This window comes from Macaca fascicularis, chromosome 5 (genome assembly GCF_037993035.2).
Source record: "Macaca fascicularis isolate 582-1 chromosome 5, T2T-MFA8v1.1".
NCBI classification, from domain to species: domain Eukaryota; kingdom Metazoa; phylum Chordata; class Mammalia; order Primates; family Cercopithecidae; genus Macaca; species Macaca fascicularis.
In genome coordinates this window covers 148,164,810-148,173,427 of record NC_088379.1, presented here as the reverse complement: position 1 = coordinate 148,173,427, position 8,618 = coordinate 148,164,810, and the positions used below count along the sequence as shown (strand labels likewise).

The 8,618-nt window shown below is 37.8% G+C and overlaps 1 pseudogene; it reads right to left on the bottom strand.

The window, feature by feature from the left end:
- Positions 1 to 316: 316 nt before the first annotated feature.
- The window catches only part of LOC107129758 (lysM and putative peptidoglycan-binding domain-containing protein 4 pseudogene), a 32,537-nt pseudogene continuing 24,235 nt past the window's right edge, over positions 317 to 8,618 (bottom strand).

Genomic DNA, 8,618 nt, shown 5'->3' with positions numbered 1-8,618 from the left:
TCCCTTGGTCGAGGCCATTCCTTTCTCTCCAAGCATATCCACCTTGGGGACCCACACAGTGCTGCCGTGAAGACATTGCCAGTCCACTAAATGTCTACAAGAAATAACCATCTGTCACATGTAAATGCCTTGCTGCTGATCCTCTCTGGATAGAAGAGGCTAAGGGTGCTGGTGCTTTTGATCCTGGAGGCTTGGGTTGGGTGAGGCCATTCCTCAGGGTCACTGCAATTGAGAACACTGTGGTGACTTCTGAAATGTGTCCATCCTTCCCATGACATAAAATGCAGCACCTCTAGGATGTGGCCGGTGACAGCTGATGCACTTCAAGAGCCAATTGCAAAAGCTGGGCCGGTTCTTTAAAAACAAAGCTTAGTTCCCTGGCTGGGTGGTCTGACTGAACTGGCTGTCTGAAGAGGTTGTGGTTGTCTCTGGAATCACTCACCTGGGGATTTGCCCTGGCATTGTACTCATTGCCACGGAACCACTGGGGACAGGAGCTGTGTTCATGCTATTAGGTGTCTTGCCAGTAGCCTGTATTTTAAAATAGACCAAATGAAAGATGGGTAAAACAATCCCAACTAGAAGCATGATAAAAAAGACATTCCATCACTGAATTCCACAGTCTGCACCATTTGTTGGCATCTTTGGAGGAGCTGGGAGCAATTGCTGATAGGAGAGTCTCTATGCAGTAACTTTCCCATAAAAAGATTTGTGACTGCAATGCACGCTCAATATTCTGGTCACTCTCCTTAAAGAAATCCATCAGTTGACTGGCCTGGGCATCAGTGTCTGTGGCTGCTGTCTGGATTTGGCAGTTCTATGGTCACTTCGGTCTTTGCAAATGGGCTCAGAAGGGGTTTTAGTTATTTGTGGGTCTCTATTAGGATCCTGTTGTTTTTCACTGGAATCGTAATGGCGTGTAAGTCTGAAAGGTCAACAACTCTCATGAAGTTGTTGACCTTGATATCTGCGACTTTGCAGCTGTACTGCAAAGCTAGCTTGTTGAGGCTGTCCTCCTGGGCCAGCCCCTGTTGCAGTGGCACTAGCACCTGCTCCTGGCTGGTGGGGCTGGTAGATACTGCTCTTCCGGGCTCCTTGTCCAGGGCCTCAGAACTACAGGGTGTGAGGGTGAGTCTTCCTCAGAGGAGGCCCCACTGGCATTCTTTTTTTGTTTTGTTTTTTGAGACGGAGTCTCGCTCTGTTGCCCAGGTTGGAATGCAGTGGCATGATGTCGGCTCACTGCAACCTCTGCCTTCTGAGTTCAAGCAATTCTCCTGCCTTAGCCTCCCCAGTAGCTGAGATTACAGGCATGTGCCACCACACTTGGCTAATTTTTGTATTTTTAATAGAGACAGGGTTTCACCATATTGGTCAGGCTGGCCCCCTCTGTGAAAGGAGGGGATTCCTAAATGGAAGCTCACACAAAAATGCATGTGGAACAGTCAACCCCAAGGCTTGTAAGGGTGGGGCCCCAACATTCCACAAAGGCAAGACCTCAGCCACGGGGGGCCAGCCCTGGACAGTCAGGGTCACCACCCGTCCAGCTGCAGAAGGGTCACCCAGGAGCCCGGGGAATGGTGGCCTGGCCCCAAACCAAGGAGTGAGGCAGGCTGGGAGACTGAGACCACACAGACCCCCAGCCAGGACTGTGGACCTCTCCTCCAGGCCCGGTACCTCAGCCAAATTTAAATTTATATTGTTGGAACTGTTAGTGACAGAATATACAGGTCTTATATAGGTTGGTGCAAAAGTAATTGCAGTTTTTGCCATTACTTTTAATAGAACTCCTTGAGATGCCATGGTTTGTGATTCATTGGTTGCATTGATTATTTCTCTTGTTTTCTCAATTCCCCATGCCACACAAGAACTATTTTATATGTGTTTGTTTATTAATATTAACTGTACCATTTACCATTGCTACTTTATGTGTTTAGGTTTGTTGATTAAATGTTCAAAAAATTTCTGTATGCTGCCCAACTTGATCTTGCAAGTGATTACTGGTAGGTAGTGAAAGTCTGACTGTATAACTTTTCAGTCCTTTTCACATTTGTAAGAGAAGTCTACACAATTATTCCTCATTAATATAAAGTTAGAAATATTAAGAATTCTCATATTTGAAGATAACATAAATAAAGTACCATTTGAAGAACTAAACTTGTAAGTTCACTTGGGTACTACTATTAGTGACCTTCACTATCACACCATTTGATGTGGAAGTTAAATTGCTACCTTAGAGTCAAAAAATTTCCTTGATTAGAATGCATCTGCTGGAATACAACTCAGCATCTTTGGGCCAACAGCACATTGTAGAATGAATAAAGAAAAGGCAAATGTAAATTAAGGGTAACAACATCAGCCATATGAGCACAAAATGTTATGGTGAAACTCAAGTAAGAAAATAGGCCAGGCGTGGTGGCTCATGCCTATAATCCCAGCACTTTGGGAGGCCAAGGCGGGAGGAGCACTGTCTCTACAAAAACTACAAAAATTAGCTGGCTGTGGAGGTGTGTGCCTGAAATTCCAGCTACTCGGGAGGCTGAGGCATGAGAATGACTTGAACCCAGGAGGTGGAGAGGTTGCAGTGAGCCAAGATCTCACCACTGCACTCCAGCCTGAGTGATGGAGTGAGACTCTGTCTCAAAAAAAAAAAAAAAAAAAAAAAAAAAAAAAAGTGTGTGAAAGTATTTTGCAAACACAATGCATGTAAGTCTTGATAAACAAGGGTGATGGAAGATATTTCTGATGGCCTATAGGCAACTCAGAGGCATTTTCTTTCTTCTAGAATCTTTCCTGTTTAGTGGAAATTGGATGCCTGGAAACAAAATTTTCAGAATCCTGGCCAGCAGAATTCTGGGTTAGATTCTATCATTGAGAAGCGTCTGTATGTTATTTGAAAGACTAAAGACTGCTTCAGCAGCAGTGGATAGATTCATGAGGAGCAATCTGAGACAGGCCTTTTTGTAGAGGTCTCTGGGCATTTACTTGAATATCACCTACCATGGAGCAAGAGCACCTATGTTCATTGCCAGCTATATCTTGCAATGCTTGTAACCTTTGAAGTTTCTGAAAGCCACTGGTGACCCCGAGAGTTAGTGCTGGCTTTTTCTGACCTTCATTCCACCAGTCCTTCCACTGATTTTGTAATCATCAAAGTTACCGGATGTAACATCCTGTTGCTTGAAACAGGTAAAATGAATTTTGCTTTTCTGAATGAATCTTGGCTGATTTGGGAAATAAGTTTTACAATCAAATACAGGACTATTTAAGGCATACAAGTGCAGATTTCTTACATGCATATATTGCATAGTCGTGAAGTCTGGGCTTTTAGTGTACCCATCAACTAAATAGTGAACATCGTACCCAATAGGTAATTTTTAAGCCCTCACCTCCCTCCCATCCTTCCACATTTTGTAGTCTCCAGTGTCTATAATTCCACTTTGTATGTCCATGTGTACCCATTGTTTAGCTCCTACTTGTAAGTAAGAACATGCAATATAGGTTATTTCCCTTAAGACAATGGCCTTCAGTTCGATCTGTGTTGCTGCAAAAGACATAATTTCATTCTTTTTATGGTTGAGTAGTATTTCATAGTGTGTGTGTATAAATAAAACATTTTCTTTGTCTAAAATATAAAAACATTTTCTTTATTCAGTCCCCTTTTAATGGACACTTTGGTTGATTCCATATCTTTGATATTGTGAATAGTGCTGCGATAAACATATGGGTGCAGGTATCTTTATTTATTTATTTATTTTTTTTGTGACAGTTTCACTCTTGTTGCTCAGGCTGGAGTGCAGTGGTGCAATTTTGGCTCACCACAACCTCTGCCTCCCAGGTTCAAGTGATTCTCCTGCCTCAGCCTCCCTAGTAGCTGGGATTACAGGCATGCGCCACCACGCCTAGCTAATTTTGTATTTTTAGTAGAGATGGGGTTTCTCCATGTTGGTCAGGCTGGTCTCGAACTCCTGACCTCAGGTTATCTGCCTGCCTTGGCCTCCCAGAATGTTGGGATTACAGGCGTGAGCCACCGTGCCCTGTGTCAGGTATCTTTTTGATATAATGACTTCTTTTCCTTTGGGTATATACCCAATAGTGAAAATGCTGGATTGAATGGTAGTTCTCATTTTAGCTCTTTGAGAACTCTCCATACTGTTTCCATAAATGTTGTACTAATTTACATCCCACTGACAGTGTATAAGCATTCCCTTTTCTCCGCATCCTCACTAATACCTGGTTTATTTTTGACTTTTTAATAATAGCCATTCTGATTGGTATAAGATAATATCTTATTGTGGTTTTAATTTGCATTTCCCTGATGATTAGTGATGTTTATTTTTTCATATGCTTGTTCACCATTTGTATATCTTCTTTGAAAAATGTTCATTTCCTTTGCCCATTTTTTAAATGGGGTTATTTGTTTTATTTCCTTATTGATTTGTATGAGTTGCCTGTAGATCCTGGATATTAGCCCTTTGTCAGATACATAGTTTGCAAATATTTTTTCTCATTCTGTTGGTTTTCTGTTTACTCTATTGATTGTTTTTTTTTTGCTGTGCAGAAGCCTTTTAGTTTAAGTCCCATTTGTCTATTTTTGTTTTTGTTGCATTTGCTTTTGAGGACTTAGTCATAACGACTTTGCATGGCCATTGTTCAGAAGAGTTTTTCCTCGGTTTTCTTTGAGGGATTTTTATAGTTTCAGGTATTATGTTTAAGTCTTTAATTTTATCCTAAGTTAATTTTTGTGTGTGGTGAAAGATGTAGGTCCAGTTTCATTCTTCTGCATATGATTACCCAATTTTGCAAATACCATTTATTGAATAGAGTATCCTTCCCTATGCATATTTTTGTTGACTTTCTAGAAGATCAGTTGATTGTATGAATGTGGCTTTATTTCTGGGTCCTTTATTCTGCTCCATTGAGATCTGAATGTTTATTTTATTTTATTTTTACCAGCATGGCTATGGTAACCATACTGCTTTGGTTACCATAGCCTTGCTGTATAATTTGAAGTCAAGTAGCATGATGCCTCCAGCTGTGTTCTTTTCGCTTATGATTGCTTTGGCTATTCAGGTTCTTTTTTGGTTCCATATAAATTTTAGAATTGTTTTTTCTAATTCTGTGAGAAATGACATTGGTAATTTGATAGGGATTGCATTACATCTGTAGATTACTTTGGGCAGTTTAGTCATTTTAACAATAATGATTCTTGTAATCCATGAGCATGGGATGTTTTTTCCATTTGTTTGTATAACCTATGATTTCTTTCATCAGGGTTTTGTAGTTCTTGTAGAGATTTTTCACCTTCCTGGTTAAATATACTCCTAGTTATTTTATTTTTTATTTGTAGCTACTGTAAGATTGCATTTTTGACTTGTTCCTTAGCTACATCATTATTGGTGTATAGAATCCTACTGATTTTTGCATGCTGATTTTTTTATCCTGAAGCTGTACTGAATTCATTTATCAATCTAAGTTTTTTGGTGGAGTCTTTAGGGTTTCCTAGATATAAGATCATACCATCAGTAAACAGGAAGAGTCTGACTTCCTCTTTTCATTTTGGGTGCCTTTTATTTTTTTCTCTTTCCTGATTACTCTGGTGAGGACTTCAAGTACTATGCTGAATAATAGTGGTGAAATTGGGCATCATTTCCTTATTTCTACTCCTTAGAGGGAATGCTTTCAACTTTTTCCTGTTAAATATGTTATCTGTGGGTTTGTTGCATGTTGCCTTTATTATGTTGAGGTATATTCCTTCTATGCCTAGTTTGTTGAGGATTTTTATCATTAAGGGATGCTAAATTTTATTGAATGCTTTTCCTGCATCTATGAGATCATCATATGATTATTGTTCTTAACTCCGTTTATGTGATATATCACATTGATTTGCAAATGTTGAACAGTCCTTGTGTCCCTGGGATAAATTCCACCTGATCTTGGTGTATTATCCTTTTGATGTCTATTGGATTGATTTGTTAGTATTTTTTGATGATTTTTGCATCTATGTTCATCAGTGATATTGGTCTGTAGTTTTCTTTTTTTGTTGTGACTTTGTCTGGTTTTGGTATCAGGGTGATATTGGCCTTGAATAATTAATTGGGGAGAATTTCTTTCTCCTGGATTTTTTGAAATACTTTCAGAAGGATTAGCATAAGTTCTTTTTTATAGGTTTGGTAGAATTTGGCTGTGAACTCATCTGGTCCTGGGCTTTTCTTTTGATAGGAGATTTTAAAATACTGATTCAGTCTTGCTACTCATTATTGGTCTGTTCAGGAGTTTTATTTCTTCCTGGTTCAATCTCTGGAGGTTGTATGTTCCAAAGAATGTATCCAATAAAAAGCCATTTAATCACATTCTCTTAGGCTCTGTTTCAAATTATAATGCCCACAAACACCTATCTATCTTTTATCTTCCAACATCACCATATCGGCGTAAGGCAGGCAAAATGAAGTTGACCCACAGTCAGGCTTTATTAATATGATCTAGTTACTGTTTCTTCCTTTCCAAAGGTAACTGTTTTCCCCTTTGTACCTGGGGTGATTGACAGTGAAGACATCCAATTATAACATTTTCTTTTATATTTGGGAAATTGGGAGAGTATTTGGGATATTTTACATTTGTCTACTTGAGAACAGACAAAGTGGCTAGCACTCAGAAATTCTCATGATGTTGTGAAAGTATCAATTTAAATTTTCTCCTGTTAATTTTAACATGTTTATTATATCTAGGAGTATTTCTATTGATTTCTTTTTTCTCCTGGTTATGAGCCAAATTACATCTAGTAATTTTTTACTGTATGCTACACGTTTTAAAAATCACGTTGAGAGTCTAAATTATGTTGTTTTTCTTTACAAAGTGTCAATTTTTATTTTGGCAGAAAGTTGATTTATAGATTTGGTGATTCTTTAGAGTGATTGTTTTCAGCTTTGTTTGTGTGAGTCTACAGAGGCCCTGCATTATGACTAAGATATGCCCTATTCCTAAGTTATGGCTTTTCTGATGTCACATAAAAAATAGGTTTAAAAGATATTGATGCTTAGAAAGCTGTATGAAGTCTATGAGTGCTCAGAATCTCAGCATTGTATGTTCTCTGGAATCTTTATTCAGCTTAAAGACTTCCAGTAGTTGATCCCCATCAGGCCTTGCAGAATTCCACCCTGTGCATACACAACTAAGGATCTGACCAAAGACTCAAGATAATTTCTAATATATTTATGTATTTCCTTCTTTGCATAATCTCTTCCTCTCTGGCACCCTGTTTAGCCAATTCTTACTGTTTCAGCAATCCTTAACTCTAATATTAATATTATACATTCAGCAAGACTGATTCAGGTTATACCTCTATCTGAGGCAGTTTGAAAGTGTGCATAGAACAAAAACAGGAGTAAAAGTAGAACTTGTGTTATGTGTTTCTCTTCTCCCAAAGATCACTGTCCCATGCTTTCTTTTGTCTAATGCTTGAAAACATCCACCTCATATATTTGCTCTGCTTTGTTGCTATTTACTGCAGGAGGGTAAACCTGATACCTATTAACCTATTATGGCTGAATCTCCAGATAACTTCTAGAAGTAAATCATAACTTTACCTTGTGCCATTCTCATGTGTAAATGTGATACAAGGAAGTTCTGTATCTTGTTAATAGCATGGAGATGAATCTAAAATCTGAAAGCGATCAAGACCAAAATAAATTGAGCCCAAAATACTAGATCAAGCCAACCTTGATGAACACCCTATTTCTGAATTTCTAGTTATAGGGCAATATAAATGTTTCCATTGTTAAATTCAATTTGAATTACATTTTCTGTTACTTGTAGGCAAATAATTTTAATTGATATAAGCCCACACATACATTTTTCAAATTATAAGTTAAATCATATTCTAATGAACTGTGAAAAATATTCAGATTATTTTTATACTGAGTTTTTAATATGTCAAACATTATATGAAATAAATGCTCCATTGGTTGGGGCTGAATACAATAGAGACTTTTCATAAAGTCACATTTATGCTAATTAAATCCTCAATGCTCAACATTACACAAATATTTACATAACACTCTGCTAAACAATGACAAAAAAATAAAAGCATGAGTTTGTGTCTGTGAGCACTTACATATATATATATATATGTCTAGAGAAAGTTCTATAAAGACTAAAAGAAAATGCCAAAAGAAGTTGCTATGGGTGGTAGGATTACAGGCTCTTTTTACTTTTTTTAAAGTAAAAGTAAAATTTACTTTTAAAATTTATTAGTAAAAGTAAAATTTACTAATAATTTACTATACCGTTTGAATTTTTAAAAAAATCTTATGCTTATAATATACTATGTTTCCAGCACTGTGATAAATGACACATACTAATTTTCTCTTTAATTTTCACAACAAAAGATAGGATTATATTATTCTCAATTTACTGATGAGGAAATTGAAGCTTTTATTTTAAGTAAATTGTTCAAGATGAAACAATGGAGGAGGTATTACATTGTAATTAAAAATAGGAAGAAAGTCATTCTTAAAAAAAATAATGAGGCTGGGCGCGGTGGCTCATGCCTGTAATCCCCAGCACTTTGGGAGGCCAAGGCGGGCAGATCACAAGGTCAGGGGATCAAGACCATCCTGGCT